The following is a 16,187-nucleotide window of genomic DNA, read 5'->3' on the forward strand; positions in this document are numbered from 1 at the left end:
TACTTTTTTTATAATTATATTTTAACACTTTCTTTGTTTATGTTGATAGATATTTTGGGACTACAAATTTCTACTATGGCGTTCGAGACGGCTTTTAGTAAAAGTGGGCGGATATTAGATCCATATCGAACAAATATGCCCGCTAATATATTAGAGGCCTTGGTTTGCACCCAAGATTGGGTAAGGAAATCAGGGAAGCCAATTGTGGACAACATTGATGAAGTTTTGAAAGATGATGACATCACGAAAGAGTTGGAAAACGCGATAAACAATGGAGGTGGAAAGGGAAAACAACCAATCAATATTCCTGAATAATTAATTTGTATTTGGTTATTGTTATTTTGAGAAAAACTTAATATTCATATTTTAATTTGGGTGTTTAATGTTTAATCATGAATTATGGATTTTTGGACTATGAATTATGGATTTTTGGACTATAAATCATGAATTTTTGGAATATGATTATCAATGTTTAATATTTATTTTCTTGAACTAGAAATAGATTTTTTTTTATTTGGGTTATTCGGGTTATTTGGTTTATTCCGGTTAATTTGAGTTATTCGGGTCAAAAATATAGTGTACATATTTATTTGGGTTATTTCGGTCCTTTGGGGTTAATAACCGAACTGAAACCCGTATTACCCGATCGAGACCGGTCCCGTATTAGTATAATCGGTCCCGGTTTTTGTTCCCATTTTTCATCCAATTCGGGTTTCGAGTTGTTCGGGTTCGGGTCGGTTCCAACCCGAAGCACATCCCTACCGGTACCTATAGCAAAATAGCTATAGATTTTGTTTTTGTAGAAACTTTATGTAGCTATCCATAAATTTTATTTTAGTGGCGCTACAGGTTATGTGTTCACTATTAGGTTATATAACTAGTTGGATGCCCACACTTCACAAGAATGTTTGCTCCTGTAACCAAGAAATAAGCATACATAGCCATTGCAAAATTTGAGAAGTAGGTTATCATAGGTGAAATTGAAACATGAAGATTTTATATTTTGTTGTAACAATTAAAATGCAATCCAGATGACTAAACACAACATCCTACTGATTTATGTGCTCTATATATAGAGTCAATGACAGACACATACCGATTCGATAGTGGTGGCACCTAAAAGAATTCGAATAAATGTAAAATAGTAGTGGCACTAGTATTAAAAGGGGTTGCACTAGGATAAAAAAATTTACACTTATGAACCAAATCGGATTGGTGGCCCAGGCCCCACCAAACTCCAGATACATCCGTCCTTGTATAGAGTCTCAATGTAATTGTAAACTCCAGCCTAATATCAATAATAAATTTTTTTAGTTCGCTCGAAGTAGCACAATATATGATACCAAGTCTGTGAACCATGTAAATATTTTTTCTTCTTTATTTTTCTACATTTTCCTTAATATATTGTATGTATGTCATTTGAATAATTAAGAATTCTATATGGTGGAGTATAAACTAAACCGAAAGTTCCCCGTTTACTAAAAGGATGTATTCACTAGGCACTAGCTATAACTTGTTCACATGCTTCGATTCGATGGCATTACGTAAAATTAGGTGTGGACGTGTGGTACTGTTTTACTCTTAACGCTATACTAATGGCCACTAGCCCGGTGATGGTTTTTCCACTAAAAAAACAAATATTCAATAATTATCACATGTTTTAATGAAATCACAATATATATATATATATATATATATATATATATATATATATATATATATATATATATATATATATATATATATATATGATCAAATAAGAACACTTAAAAAATTGAGAATGTGAAAACATTTGTGTATCAATCATTTTATAAGGGTAAATTAGATTTTTTTTTAAATTAAATTTTAACATATTAATATTAAATTATGATTTCCTTAAATCTAGCGATAATTAAAGTAACTACCTAAAAAGTGAATTAATCATTTTTTTTCTTTTTTAGTTAATAAAAATATTTTTTATCATATTTCTTTTTTTAAAATGAGACATTTGAATATTCATTCTTTTTTTAACTAACTATTTAAAAAAAACAATATTTTTTTCATTTGATTTATACAAAATCTCATTTAGAAGTGAACAGTAAACAATATAAATTTACCATTTTATTGAATTAGTTTTCTTTAATCATATTTTTTAAAGTTATATTTAAGCATGAATAAATATATATATTGCTGTTTATGAATACAATTATAATCATAAATTAATAAAACAAAATATGAAAATCAAAAATCAAATACAATTGTAACTATAAAAGATTAAAACACTTCAATTATATTCGGAAAACAACAAACAATGTGGTGAATAAAGTACTAATGCTATATTCATAAATGATGAAACACTTAATAAATGATTATATATATATATATATATATATATATATATATATATATATATATATATATATATTAAAACAGTTATCTTCACAAATGATAAACACACTCCAGAAAAAAAAAAAAATCGCAACAAGAAATATAAAAATAGAGATCCCAAGTTCCCATCTAACACATGAAAATTCATCACGTTCATTTGCACTTCGTTCTTACTGTTACATAGTGAATAAGCCAAAAAAACAACAAATTAATACTCAGATGAAAATGATTATAATCAAATACAAATGCAAAATCACAAACCTAATGGTAGCGAATAAGATTATAAAGAAATCACTTTCCATACATTATTCCAAATTCTAATTCATGTTTTAATCATCTATAATTATATAACCCTATTCCCTATCATAGAACTAAATCTATGATTAGTAAAAGAGAAACAAACACCAACAGTAATTCAAAAACCAAATATTAATAATGATACTTCAAAAAAAAGAGATCAATTGTAGATAAAAGAAAAAAAATGAATAAAATGCATCAAAATAAAGTTAATACAAGAGAAGAGATGTTTGGTTTTTTATGGACATCTACTTATTGTTATAAACTGAGAACCAGTAGAAGCACCAAAAGGCAAACATGTTGATTCCTCTTTTTTTAATTCACAACACCCCAAACAAAATGCATCAATTCAAAATACACAGTCTATTAGCTTAGTAATCAATCCTACGATATTTTAAAAACATATGCTAACTAAAATCAATGATGCAAATTCAGATGGGCCTTCCAAAATTATAGAATTAAAAATGAAGAAAATAGGATGTGTGTATACCGACGACGGGAAGGACGGAAGAATAGGTCTGATAGTCGGCAAACCTTGAGTGTGGGAAGATTTTGACGAATGGAGAGTCACAAAAAACCCTAGTTCCTCAATTTTTTTCATATTATCGTTAGGGAGAAAGGAACAATCTATCACTGCGATTAAATGGGTTGGGGTGATACACACACCACGATGGTGCGATGGTCTGAATATGACTGCAACAAACGATGGTTAAGGGAGGAAGAGATCACGGTATGTAATCAGTGACTAGAGCATAATCGATGCACGACAAGAAAAGCTAATTAAACCATAAACCCTTGAGTTGGCGACTTGTGATGGTCTGATTAGGGTTGCGACACATGATGGTGATATGGAGGGAGGCTGTGAGAAGAATAAATTATGGAATGCAGACGATGAGCCGGATTATTAATCGAACCCTAGGTATAGAAAGAAAGAGAGAGAGAGAGAGAGAGAGAGAGAGAGGCAGAGAGGGAAAAGTAATTTGAACGACATTATGACAGAGATTGAGAAATTATAGGAACGAGTTAAAGTTGCAATTACCATTATAGCCTTATGACATTTTACAACTTACACTTTAATACCAGTTGTTTCAACATTTTACACAAATGACCCGTTTGATAATAGCCTCAGATCTGAATATTTAGATGGTCCAGATCTGTTCTCACGTTCTCAACCTTTTAGGTATTCTCTTTTGATCCTACTCATATATATATATATATATATATATATATATATATATATATATATATATATATATATATATATATATATATATATATATATATATATATATACTAGATGTGTGTCCGCGCAAAGCAACAGCGATAAATAGTTTTTTGGCGAATAGTTTTCTTATGAGAAAATAATTATTAGATTTTGTTATTAGTTATTATGTAATAAGAAAAATTACTACTTTTAATTAAAATATTTATGTTAGAACTTATATCTATATTGTATATTTATACATTTCATATAAATTAATTATTACCTTCGTTTAATTTAAGAATTGTAAATTATATTGATGAATTTAATATTTTAAAATTATTATTTTGCTTCAAATTAATTTTTTATTAACCTTCGTTAATTCAAGTCTTCAAAATTTTGGTAAGCATCAATGGTTTTGTTATGCATAATTTATTTGTACAAAACGGTTTTGTATTTTGTACATCTTAAAATTCTAGATATGACTAATATGTTATATATATATATATATATATATATATATATATATATATATATATATATATATATATATATATATATATATATATATATATATATATATATATATATATATATATATTAAATTGATCTGCAATATGCCTTGTTTAAAGCTCTCTAGCTAATCCTAATGTTTAATTTGCTTAAGTGTCTTAAATTGTTGATCCGGCATTGGAGCTCGAGAAAAATAATATAATGTTACATAAACTTGTTAGCCACGTTAAAAGGTAGCTCGTCAATGGTGAAAACTAAGAGGTTGAAGATATAAATATTAACCACCATATATCGTTCCTCCTTTAATCCAGGCGTTTTCCAACAGGGAAATAATTTGATCCTTGCACATGAGGTACAACGCCAACACCATATGCATCCACCCTTTTTCTAACTCCATCCCTATGCCCTCTATAGGCTATATAAATTCGACAGTGTAATACATCAAACTCACCAAGACATGAAGATCTCTCTACTAATCTCTTCTCTCATCTTTGTGGTTCTAATTCTTTCATTTTCTGATTCGTGGGCAGCTTCATCCTATGTTCTTGATGAAACACCACGTTCTGAAGATTTCATACGTTGCATACAATCCAACTCCAACAATGTAACCTCCATATCTAAACTCATTTTCACCCCTATGAATGCTTCTTTCCTACCCATCTGGCAAGTCGCAGTCCAAAACCTTAGGTTCCTTAAGCCGTCTACTCATAAACCTTCAATCATCGTGACACCTATGGAAGAAACACAGATCCATACGACTTTATACTGCGCCAAGAAACATGGCTACGAGATCAGAATAAGGAGCGGGGGCCATGATGGCGAGGGCCTCTCCTACACTGCTGATGTTCCATTTGTTATGATTGATCTCACCAACATGAGGTCTATAAAAGTGGATGTAGCAAAGAGGACTGCATGGGTCCAGGGAGGTGCTACGCTGGGTGAACTCTATTACACCATTACTCAGAAGTCCGACACCTTGTTTTTTCCGGCAGGTCTTTGCCCCGGGGTGGGTGTTGGCGGACACATGGGCGGTGGTGGCTATGGAAACCATATGAGGAAATACGGTACTGCTGCTGATAATGTTCTTAATGTCCGCTTCATGGATGTCAATGGAAATGTTCTCAACAAGAAGTCCATGGGAAAAGATTTGTTTTGGGCAATTCGAGGAGGTGGTGCTTCTAGTTTCGGAATCGTTCTTGCATGGAAACTGAGGTTGGTTCCTGTTCCAAAAAAAGTTACCGTTTTTGTAGTGACTAAAACATTGGAACAAGGGGCAACCAAAATTTTCAATAAATATCAATATGTTGCACCAGCTATTGATAGAAATTTGCACATAAGAACTCTAATGTTTGGCCGATATATCGGCAACACCACTAAGAAAACTGTAGTGCTTACATTCCAAGGAGTTTATCAGGGCACACGCGACACATTGGTTGCCTTGCTGGACCAAAAATTTCCAGAGCTAGGTGTTACACAAGACATGTGTCAAGAGATGACAACGCTCCAATCGACCATTTTGTTTTGGGGTGTGCCAAGATCTACCCCGGTGGAGATTGTCACGAACCGATCTGCTATTCCTAAGGTTAACAGCATAAGTAAGGTTGACTATGTTCGGACACCAATCCCTATAAGTGGGCTCAGAAAGATTTGGAGAAAAATTTTGGAAAACGATGGATCAGAGCTTTTGGGAAGCAATCCTTTTGGTGGAAGAATGGCGGAGTACTCAGAGACAGCAATTCCATATCCTCATAGAGCTGGGGTGTTGTACCAGATGTTCAAGAATGTCAATTTTAATGGTCAAACTTCAGACACGACCCCTATATCGCTCAGGAGGACTGCATGGTTGCGAAGCTTGGAGAAGTTACTGACTCCTTATGTGTCGAAGAACCCGAGGGAGGCGTATTCCAACTATGTCGATCTGGATTTGGGTGTTGGAAATGCTACTTATGAAGAAGCGAGTGTTTGGGGAGAAAGGTATTGGAAGAGAAGCAATTTCAGGAAGTTGATTCGGATCAAGGCCAAAGTTGATCCCAAGAATTTCTTAAGGCACCCACAAAGTATCCCCGTTTTCTAGAGACCTCTATCCCACATGTCAAGCTCTTCGAACTGAAATGATCCAAAGTTTGGATTTACATTTTAGTTTTTTTTTTCTTTTTTTTATCTTCAATAAGTAGATTCACCAATGTTGGACCTAATCTTAAAGTATTAGACTACGATATATACTCATAATATTATCCTAGTCTAATATAAAGTACAAAAAACACTTCAACCATTGTCATCATAATTTCTTATCTTATATTTTATAAACTTAAATGGATATTTCGATGTCACGGCACATCAAAAACCAAAAAGTTTAACAAACTTCTATGGTGATAAAGTTTTTTCACAAAGTTTATTTACTGGAGCATAACCTTTGCACAAAGCAAAGGTGTAATGGCACTACCACTATCATGTCGGACTCCCACCCAAGTCTCATCAGTAGCTAGCTACCTCTTATTAGCTATTAATGTTTCACCTCTTATTAGCTATTGATGTTTCATGATAAGGAAGACTTGTGCACCTGGTGATCCAAAAAGTACTTATATTTATGTCACTTTGATTTAAGGCATTGAGAGATATGAGATGATTAGATTAAGCGGAAAGTACAATGTCTTAATGAGGAAAATCTACCACCTATATTTATAGCAACGCCATCTAAACACAAAGCAATTTTACCGATATAACAAGAAAGCAACATTTAAGCTACAATTATATATTTGTTATATTTTTCAAACAACAATGCCATCAAAAAAATAGAAGTAGAGTGTCGTAATAGAAAGAAATGAAAGTGCATTGCTTTTTTTTACATTTAGCCTATTAAAGAATCGATTTTCCTTTATGCTTCATGGGTAGAGAGTCGTATCTTTTTACAAAAGATACAATTATCTTCTTTTTGCTGCTGAACCATATGAAATGATTGGTTTAAGATATTTTTATCCCATTACAACAACATACTTCCATTTCTTTATATTACAGCATTGCACTTTCTAATTTTTTCTTTTCAAGGAATTGTACTTTTAAAAATCTTCCCAATTACACTTTTGTAACCGGATGACATTACTATAATTGGTAAAATTTTCACTGTTCAATGTTGTAGTAGGAAAAAGAATAAAGAAATTGTTGTACAATTCTAACTTAGCAATTTTTTTTGTAGGTTCATACAACAAAATTTGAGAAATTTTCCCCCAAGTTCTTCTCACACTGCTAAATCGTGGGCATTTCCCACCACCACCAGCACTGATCGTTTATTTTATTTACTTCTTTTTATAGTTTATTTTAGAATTTTTAGATTTTTTTATTATTAATGCATTGTATATTCTTTATTTTCTTTATTATGGATTGTACCGGGTGCTTTTTACTTTGCATAAAGTATTTTGCAGGTTTTCGGTGTTCATTACGGTTGTGGTTTGATTGGAGTTGGGCTTAGTGGGCTTTTCGATGCATTATTGGGCTTGGCAGATCCACCAAATGAGATTTTGGCTTAAAAAGCTAAAGGCTTGAATGAAGTGGGCTTGTAAAGATGGATCATGGATTGTTAATTTGGGCTTGGAGCATCCATATTTGAAGCAAAATGATGATTGGTTGGTTTAAATCACCTGGATATAGAGGGGACCAAAGGAATCTTTGGTAGTGGAAGGGTGGAGTCGAGGAATGAAGAGCCAATAGCATTACATCAACACTTTCGCAGGTGGAATTTCTGTCGCGCGAGTACCCGCGTAACTTCCCAGTTTTGGCATTTTGGTCATTTGGCACACCATAACCTTGGGGCATCAGATCTAGCAGCCATGAATTCGATTTTACACCATTGGAGAGCTGAAGAAGGCGATTTAGGAGCTTGAAACCCATTTATTTTCATCTTTCCAAGTCATTGATAGTTTCTTTATGCAATTAGACTTTTGAGATTGTTATTTTGTTGCCATGAGTGGCTAATTTCTCTATATTTGTTAACTTTGGTTAAAACCTTTGAATGTTTGTGGGTTTTTTAAGGATTCATGCTAGATTATCAATTATCTTATGTTTATGGTTCTAGATCATATTTCGTATGTTTGTTTAATGTTTTGATCATGAGCTTGGCACTTGAATGAGCTATTGTTAGTTTATTTCTTTGGTTTTGCATTGAATCATTGAATTAACTTAGAACAAGGGTTTTATGATGGTAAAAATCAACTCTAGTTTATGAATCATAGCTCTTTTATGGATGTGTAAGCATTGACATCCTCTAGGAATTAGGGATTCCTTCTTTCTTAAGGCGAATTAACTTCTTGGGTTCAATTGTTTCAAGTAAACCCTTGATCTTGATTAAGAAGGTGTGTTGTGGGCTTCCCCAACCTCCATACTACCTAGGAGGAATCTTGGCATATCATGCTTCATGATTGCTATAACCAATTTGGGATGAATGATAAGCTTCATGTTGAATCCTAATGATAAACACACAAATGTTCATTGTGTTGAATTGAATTAGTTAACCAACTCTTTCCAATAATTGAGCATCTCACTATCTTGCTTAATTGCAAGCTTTTAGTTATTCAAGTCTTTTAGTTTTCAAGTAATCAAACACCCCCCCCCCTAACCCCCCTTTAGTTTAATTGTAGTTAGTTACTTTATTTACAATAGTTCTTTTAGATTGCATTGGTGATTGAATATAATCATTTCCCTGAGGATCGATACCCCTTTTTACTATTATATTACGTTTTATTTGCAAAAAAAAATGATGTAATTTGCTTGGTGGACTTGACATCCCACCAAGCACCCCCACCCCAATAACTTCCAACTGTTTATTTTGGCATGCATATTACTAATTAGTGATCACAATTTCTTGTAATTTATGTTGGAGACTTTACCTTGGCTATTGCCACCTCCCTTGACTACTAAGCATGATTGACATGTTAAATGATATTATTAGAATGACAATTTAACTTTTAAATAAATCATTTTTTAGGTTTTATGTATTTAAATACGCTTTGAAAAAATTTCAACTTGTGTATGTGTATGAGTAGCATAATACCTAAAATAGGCTGCTTTTCATTTGGCATCGATTGAATTGAAAAAAATTGAAATTCTTTCTCCCACCCAAAAAGGATAAAAAGGTTGGAAAGAAATCTGCTCTCGGTTGTCTAAAAGACGTAAATACCCTCATCATCAATGATAGTGATATCCAAGTATTTTTCTCGTATGATTGATTCTTTTACACTTCCATAGATTAAAACTAAGTTGAAGATTCTAAATCCTATTCCCAAAACATCCATTATACCTGATCCACAACAAAATACACATCTTTATGCAAAACTTTAAAAAATAATAATAATAAATCGTTAGATAAGTACTAAAAAAAGATGAACTATTATAAGGTAGTAAGAAGGTGAAACAAACCAAGCTATAACTACGGCCGAGCAAAAACCGAACAGCAAAAAAAAAAAAAAAAAAAAAAAAAAAAAAAAAAAAAACCGATAACCATCTGTTAGGTTTAGGTTTTTAATTTTGCAAACACCACAAATTTTCAGTGCAGTGTGGTTTTTAGTTTTTCAAAAATCATAAAAAACTAAATCATACTACATAGAATAACCAAACCCAAACCGAACAACACCGATATATACATTAAATTAAATAACTTAATTTAAGGATGTTTTATTTGACATATTTAAGCGTGTTGGGGTTTCCGCCAAGAAAAAGACACCTATGAATTTCTTGACTGACCCGATAGAATGAAGATCATCCCTTAGATCGGCTGACGCTTTGATTTTTTGATGGGTTTGAGGAAAACACGTATGTGTGGAATCGTGCATGAGGGTTTCACAACAGGACAGGCTACTTTAAAATTATTATAGACAAAGTCACCAAATATGAGAAATCGTGCATGGAAAATCAACACGTGTTCATATCATTTGCATTTGATACGTTTGGTTTTCTCGCGCTAGATGCAGTGGAGATTCTTAATAGAGTACAATAGATCATGCATAACAATATTATATCCCCTCTATCTATGAATGTAGTCCTCAAAAGAATTGACTTTACCATATAAAAAGGCTTAGCAGTGCAGTTCGTTATCTATTTCCATCTCACGCATTGTACGACGATAACTAAAATTATTAATATCACACAAAAGTCAAAAGAAAATAACTTTATACAATTTTTATTTAATTAATACTTAATTATTAATATATTACTTCTTAAAAAGAGGATCTGAGAACGAAATTTTGTGGGATATTGAATCAGTTGATCCTAGCAATGCCCTGGCCTTCAGCACAACTTCTCGCTCTAACGATCCCAACTCTCAATCTCTCCCGATCTAACGACTAATATTAAATCATTTGGTAGTGTTTTAAGTTATTGTCTTACTGTTTTTTTAGTACAAGTAACAAACAATAGTCTTTGAACTCTTAAAACCGCAAATAAGACGCAAATGCCCAAACAAGTTATGTGAAATCTGAAATGATTAATAGTGAATTAAAACCGCACAAAACCGCATAAAAAATTGCACCAAATCTACGTGGTTAAAAGTCAAATGGAAATCGCATGAAACCGAAACGCATAATAAAAGAGAAAAATCATACCGCTAAAATAACAACACCATTCGGTTTTATGGTTAAAATAACCGTATTTACAATTTGCGGTTCAGTTTTGGCCAATAACCACACCGTACTCACCCCTACCTGCAATTTTTCAGATCCTAGAAGACTCGATACAAAACACAATAACCTCAATAAACAAATATTGAACATTAATAATCTTGTTTCGGATCAAACTCTGTAAAAAAAAAACACATGATGTGACACCCATTTTCATTTCCTAGTATGTATTTGGATTAATCAAGTTTTTGGTGTTTTCCCTTGGTGGCGGCACAATGGACCAAGTAAAATGGCATGAACTATGTCGCAGAGTGACCCTTAATGAAGACCGCAACGTGGTGGCCTGATACGCCAAACCTTAAAAGCCTCGGTTTTTCGGCCTATTTAAGGGCATAAATCCCTAGGGTTTCATTATTTGTCAGCCTCTAGAGAACATTCTCCTATCCAAACTCAAAGCCTCTTTTGGTGATTTTGAGTTCATGTTTTCTCTTTGTGTGATTTTTGAAGAAGGAGATTGCTATTTGGTGTCCTAGGAAGCAAGTTTCTAAAGTAATCTACCTTCATGTGACCTTTTCTAACTCTGTAAGTCTCTAAGATCCAATCTTTAAGGCTTTTGCATGCTAGATCTAGATTATTGGTATTTTGTGGTCATTTTAGTCCCGTAATCTTATTGTTCTTAGATTTTGAGGAACTCCAAAGCTTTGGAAGAACATTTTTATGCTTTTAAACTTTTCGTGTTGGAGAAAAAGGTCATGCATGTGCTTTCCGTGAACCATGCACTTGGTTTTGGCATTTTAAATGGATTGTTCGACTTAGGGTTTACTTTTGTGAGTGATTAAGCATTGTTTAAGGATAAAGTTGGAAACTTTATCCATTAAGACCATTATACGTTTCAGATATTAAAATTTGAACCCCTGACTTGAGTTTTTAAGAGCTTAATGAGAAGGTGGTTGACTAGCCAAGAAGCTTCACGCAAAAAATAGGAAACTGCAACACGATTCACAATACCCAATCGCGATAGTCTTGTCTCCTAGTGGATACGGTGCAGCCAAGAGCTAGTTGTCGCATGTTGACCGTTGACTTTTGTCCAAAATGACTTTTGGTCATACTTTATGGAATTATGCTAAGAGTTGAGGTTTGATACTTATTTGTAAATTAGGTGGTTCATGTTGTTGATCTGTTTGAGTACGTGAGTGTTAGTATTTCGAATTTGTTATTCAAGTGAGTCTTCTCACTATAGTATGTAGGACACTAGGTTTCAGTGTATGATAGATTGTTTTGTGAACTTCTTGTATGAAAGACTATAGGGGACCATAACACTTATACAAAAGACTATAGAAGGACCATGACACTTATATGAAAGACTATATGGATAATAGCACATATATGGAAGACTATTGGGGACCATAGCACTTATATAAAAGACTATGGGGGACCATAGCATTTACATAAAAGACTACGGGGGCATAACAAGAAAGACTGTAGGAGGACTGTAACACCCACAAATTCATCCTAGACGTTTTAGGGATTATACGAATGAAACTTAAGGCCTACCCCATGATCAGACCCTTATAAATAAAGGACGAATTCTACATATTTCCTTGCTCAATTCCTCTAAACTTTCTTTATAATTCTTCTTTCTTTCTTGTCCGATTCTTCTTAGTTTTTAGAGTATGTCAGCGAAGCTCTGAGTCGTTAGAGAATCGAAGAGAGCTGACGAAAAGAAGTTTTCAGAGTCGGAATTCTGCCCGTGAACTTTCTAACCTTCTATTAGAAAACTCGGTAAGTTAAGTTACACTTACTATGCTTTAAGTACAACTTATATTTATGTTCATAGTCGTTATTATGAACTTATAAATTAGATTTATTAGTAATACCAGTCGTTATACCGATAGATCTACGTATATGATGTCTAAGCCATAACTGTGAGGTGTTTAAAGTAGATTTTTTCAAACAGTATATATTTATATGCCAAACAGATCCTAACTTCGATACGATCTTACCTTGTTGGTTCTTATCATCTATAATTCGGTATTTCTTTTGGGGTTATTGATAAGCCTGAGAAAAACATTATAAAGACTAAACTTTATAAATACGAATGAATACTAAGACTTAATAATATTCGTGTTTAGATCATTTTAAAGGGAAATCTAAAGTGTCAATCAAAGAGCGGACCTTCCTACGAGTCTTCCACCTACATAAGGTAAGTGCATAGCTAGTTTCAAGAACATGATTTTAATACAAAGTATTTATTTAAAGTATTAATTATATGTTGAAAGATTATTTATGAATTAATTGCTTATTATTTGGATATTTGTTAAATGTATATTTGACAACATATATTGTGTGAACCAAATATGGTTACTTATGTATTAAATGTTTATATGATATTATTGTATGAAAATTTAAAAATAAATATTATTACTTAAAAGATTATTGTATATTAAAATACTTGATATTATGCTTTAAAAATATACACTAACTTACGATAGTGTTGTCTAAACAAAGTTAGTATTAAAAGTTGATTTCAAGGATTGTAATCTGGTCTAAGTTTAAAACTAAGATATATAAAGAATATTTAGATCCAGTTAAGTTGGATAAAAGAATAATCACATATTGTATTGTGATAGTATAGTATAAGTAGGAAAATGTTTTGGAAATTGATTATAAGTATTATAGTCTTACCTAGTAACGAAATAAGACTTATAAAGGATGCTTAGTTCAATTTAAATCAAAGGAGTTATCAGTTACACCTTGTATTGTAAAAATATTACACAGGCAAGATATTGTATTGACTACAGGCTTTGTAATCTAGTCTAGTTATACACTAGGACTTAGGGGATGCTTAGTTCGATTAACTTTGGATATTGGATAACATCGTATTAAGGGTATGTGTGATAGGAACGAAGAATATAACTCTACTCTATGACACTACCAGGTGTCGATGTACGGATTATATACCGGAGTACAATAAAGTATTCCTTTGGATGACCAAAAATGGTGGATCCATATCAGTAAATTGTAACAGTATGTATGTTCATCTCCCATAGTAATATGACTAAACTTGATCATTTTAGATGGTCTTATGAATTACGTAGTTAGTGTGGGCTCAAAACCTACAGACGTAGATGAAATGGGATACCATATTCATCCAATACTTTGATGGCTTAAATTGCCTTTATGACTTAAATCATCCAATGAAGCCCCTAGTTATGTAGTCAAACCATTATTCTAAAAGTTCATCGGGTGAGTTGATTCTTCAGGATAATCATGGACTAGGATTTATGAGAATCGATTGGGATGGGTATGTATAGGTGTAAGGTTCTATAGATATCTAAGTGAAGGGATATATTTATATTGTTCGGTAATAGTTGGTTTTGTAGGTTTGATAATTATAAATTATTATGATAATAATATTGTGGGATTGAAAATCCTATGTGTTTCACCATGTTTCCCAACCTGACTCACTCAAATTATATGTATCACAAGTAACATGGTTAAAGATGCTAGAACTTGATTAGGATGTCGAGTGATTGAGAGACAACCAGCAATAGTTTTCAGGACCATTAGGTCTTTACATTGTAACAATATTATGTATTATCCTCTTAGTTTTTGTATTTTGAAACAACATCTTTAATCAAAGATATTTTAATAAAATGAAATAGTTTTCGCAAAATGATTTATTGTACTGGTTTTTCCAAGAACAATGATATTAAGATTTTAAAATCTAAAGAAAAGCTTTTTGGTTCTGAGAAATAGTAGATGTCACAGGGATTGTAGCAACGAAAGTGAGTGTAAGGCTATGGATGGACCATAGCATTCACACCGAGTATGTGGTATTTTAGGGAATTCACTAAGCTTTATGTTTACTTGCTTAAGTCTAAATGTTTCGGGTTGTTCCGGCAGCAAAGGGAAGGACACAGTCTAATTGCATCACATCCATGTCCATGTTTTAGAGACTTTCGTTTATTTGATTTCACTATCCCATTTTTACTCTGGTTGGATTATGATTTGTCAAACTTAAAACAAATTATTGTTATTACTCTTTTGAGAATGAGAGTTGCATTACTATCTTTATTTTAAAATAACGATTTTGGTTTGAAATTTAGCATATTACATAGGAGTTGCACCAACCAGTTCTACAAGTAATTTTCCTTAATATTCTCACATGACGATATACAATATGTTATGTGCCTATGGAAAAACTCATTCGGTTATTCAACAATGTTGGTCGACCGGTTTGTCAACTCCATAGAATTCAGACTCATGTCAATATTCACACCAGAACCATAAAGTTCTCTAAAATTACTGGCGAGTTCATCATTTTAATCAGGACTTCCATCGTTGCCAGAGGGTTGTTCTCTACCAGCTAGCTCGCGTTGTTCTCTACCAGCTAGCTCGCTCTGGTAGCATTTGTGGTGTTAAATTGTAGCGGTACACTAATTTTGGAATGTAGTTTTAACTCAAGTAAACTTGTTCATGTTAGTATGGAACTATTCTTGTTAGTATGGAACTAACAAGCCTTTTAGGTATTTAAGGTTTAGATCTCGAACGGTTGCACCATGACTCGTGTCGCACACATCCCGGTGACTAAAGCAGTTCGTGGGATAAGTTAGGGTTAACCTAGACGAGTTCACCATCTAGTACCGGGAGGCGAGGTAGTTTAGAGTGAGTCCATTAAGGGTATAGTCCATCTAATGATAAAGTTTGTATTAGATAAGTAATGGTCTCGCTCCGGTCATCAGAGACGATCTTTAAAAGGGTGAACTCAAACTTCGGCAACTTGATGTTACAACTATGGGGGATGTAGAGATCCAGTATCGTGTTTTTTTTCATGATGTTTTTGAAGAAACAATTGAATGGTTCGAGATGGGTTTTAAAACATCATCATTTGTTGAATGTATAGCTAGAGCAGTTCTATTTCGATCGGATTTCCCTTGAAGTATTAAGCATCGAGCCTATTTTTAAGGCATCATTAGACCCTAATTGGGTAAAAGGAATGAACGAAGAGATGCAAGCTCTTCACAAAAAAAAAAAAAAAAAAAAAAAAAAAAAATACAAAAACAAAAAAAAAAGTTGGAATATTACTGATTTACCCTCGATCGAAAACCAATTGGTTGTCGGTGGGTATACAAAATAATATATAAGTCAAATGGGGAGGTAGAAAACTATAAGGTTATGCTCGTAGCTAAGGGATATAATCA

General features: G+C 32.8%; 2 pseudogenes; one reads left to right on the top strand and one right to left on the bottom strand.

Annotated features, from left to right (window-relative positions):
• The first annotated feature begins 4,708 nt into the window (after positions 1–4,708).
• Positions 4,709–6,662, top strand: LOC145033511 (tetrahydroberberine oxidase pseudogene; annotated as a pseudogene).
• A 4,415-nt stretch (positions 6,663–11,077) lies between these two features.
• Positions 11,078–15,819, bottom strand: LOC145035329 (uncharacterized; annotated as a pseudogene).
• Positions 15,820–16,187: the final 368 nt, after the last annotated feature.

Source organism: Lactuca saligna, chromosome 3, assembly GCF_052625555.1.
Source record: "Lactuca saligna cultivar CGN05327 chromosome 3, ASM5262555v1, whole genome shotgun sequence".
Taxonomy (NCBI): Eukaryota; Viridiplantae; Streptophyta; class Magnoliopsida; order Asterales; family Asteraceae; genus Lactuca; species Lactuca saligna.